This window comes from Lissotriton helveticus, chromosome 3_1, assembly GCF_964261635.1.
Source record: "Lissotriton helveticus chromosome 3_1, aLisHel1.1, whole genome shotgun sequence".
Taxonomy (NCBI): Eukaryota; Metazoa; Chordata; class Amphibia; order Caudata; family Salamandridae; genus Lissotriton; species Lissotriton helveticus.
In genome coordinates this window covers 482,878,658-482,881,076 of record NC_136061.1, presented here as the reverse complement: position 1 = coordinate 482,881,076, position 2,419 = coordinate 482,878,658, and the positions used below count along the sequence as shown (strand labels likewise).

The window sequence follows — 2,419 nt, the reverse complement described above, 5'->3', positions numbered from 1 at the left end:
GCATCATACATTGCATTTAAGGAATCGCAAATTTTGCGATTCCTTAAATGCAATCGCAAAATAAGGAATCACAAATTTGCGATTCCTTATTTTGCACTGAAATTTGCTACATACATACCATTTTGCTCAAATGAGTTCGCGAATTTCAGCGTTTGTGAACCCATTTGAGCTTCATACATCTGGCCACAAATACTAAATTTTGCGCTTTATTTCTCATATTATTTAGCAAACAGAAAAACACAAAATCTGATTAGACTTAATAAAGAAGAGGGGCTTTTTTATTGTGCAAGTATTAAATTCCTTTGCCAGATAGTAATGGGAATTCATTCATCTGTGAAATAGAAAGTCCCATAAAATGAGTGGTCCATGGGTTACAAATAATAAAAGCATTGGCAAAGCCAAGAGAAAAAGTTACAAAAAGAAGTGGGCATAGGTAGAATTGCTTAGAAGAAATTCTCCAAACACAGGCTAATGGTTAGGATTAGACTGGCACCTCATCATCACTTCCACAGAACATTCCAGGACCTTGAAAGACTACATTTAAAGAGGAAGGCTTTGCTAGAAGAAAGAAGATTCCTGGCGTCTGCCAGGCACATAGGTGTTAGATTTACTGTTCGAGGGTCAAGTGATTGGCCTCCTGTTTGATAATTTTAGGGACACAACACACATGAATCTTAACTGCAACATGGCCCAATAAAGCACAAAGAGGTCGACCCTGCAGAAGCTGTGGCTGGAGAAAGAAGCACTGTCTAGAAGCATGCCAGCTTGCAGTACTTGGTGGTTTGCAGACGGCATTCTCGCCTGGTAGCCGCCGGGGAAGCCTCAGCTTGCCGTCCCGCATGTTCAGGAACAAGCGATCGGTGCTGGTCTGGCGGCTCTGGAAGAGCCGAGTGCCCGGCTGTGGGGAGGGCACGGAGGCCGAGACCCGGGACACTCACCCCGGTGGCAGTAGCACCGGGGCTGCTGAATGGGCAAGACAGGCCAAGATCGCCCGGGCCGCGCCGGGGACCCCCGGAGGCAGAACTGAAGGCGCTGGGCCACTCGGCACTGAAAAGGCTGTAGGACCAACAGCTGGAGGCGCTACTGCAGATCGTGGAGTCCCACGTGGGCGGCCGGACCGCCTGCCTCCTGCTGTCCGCCGAGGCCCGGCCGCAGGCCCTGCCGCGCCTGCTCTGCCACCTCTTCTGATGGCCCGACCTCAGGCATTCCTGCGAGCTGAAGCGGCTCAGCGGCTGCGAGAGCCACGGCAAGGCTGAGCCCGAGGTGGTGTGCTGCAACCCGCACCACCTCAGCCGGCTCTGCGAGCTAGAGTCCCCTCCTCCTCCCTACTCTATATACCCCATGGACTTTTTAAAACCAACTGACCCTCCTAACTGTGTGCCTTCCTCCACTGAAACAGGGGGAGCAAATTATCTGGCCCCTGAGGGACTTTCAGGTTAAAATGGTGGCGCCCACGAAAGTCCTAACTTTACTACTCCTAAACTGGGAAAAATCCTATTTTTAAGACTTTCCGTATTCACAGAAGGCATTTAGGAGTCTTAAAGTTAGGACTCTTAACTTCTGTGGATACCGAAATAAGTAAGTGCCTTCTGTGAATACCAAAATGAGTAAGTGCCTTCTGTGAATACCAAAATGGTAGTAAGTTTAGGATTTTGTCTTAAGTTAGTCCTGTGAATCGGGCCCTTCGTATTGGGATGAGGTGGCAAATCCATCCAGGAGTGAAACCCAGCTTGTCTTGCTTAGAGGCATTGCCAACAAAATAAACAGCTTCAGCAGACAGGTCGATATTGAGGTATCTGACTTTGTGGCACATTCACCTGCTTAGCGTTTGAATTTAGTCTCCTGAAGTATTATGACTGCCATTCCAGTGACTGAGTCCTAAAGTAAAACTTTGACCCGGACAACCTGCTTGGTTTACCTAACCTGTGCTCATTGGAGAAAGCCTGAAGTTTCATTTAGGTAAATGTCAACCCCAAATTGTTGTTTTTCAAAGGTACTTTTCTCCTTCTGTGCATATTTTGCGTTACAATTTTAATAATTCATATCTGGATCACTTTTTCTGATTTTAAAGTTTTCGTTGTTTTCCTCATGAAATGTTTCTCTATTTTTCTAAATTATTGAGTTGTGCTACTTACTTTGAAATTGTTGGCACTATTTGAACTTTACATGCATTTCCGAGGGGAATTACCATATGCTTGGGGCTGAGCAGGGTTTTCTGGGACTTGTGTAAACTTGTGTTGAGACCTAATCAGGATGTTTTTTTCAAGTTGGTAAAGCCCCGTCCCAAATTATTAACCCACTTTCTGACAGTGTTAAGAAAAAGAGGTCAGTAGGTTAGAAGGGGATACTTTCTTGTTTGTGGGCTACCTCAAAAGGTATACTACAGGTACCCCATTAGTAAGGGGGTTCCTGAGGGGGA

General features: G+C 46.3%; 1 pseudogene; it reads left to right on the top strand.

Annotated features, from left to right (window-relative positions):
- The first annotated feature begins 839 nt into the window (after positions 1 to 839).
- LOC144823219 (mothers against decapentaplegic homolog 7 pseudogene) lies at positions 840 to 1,440 on the top strand (annotated as a pseudogene).
- The last annotated feature ends 979 nt before the right edge of the window (positions 1,441 to 2,419 follow it).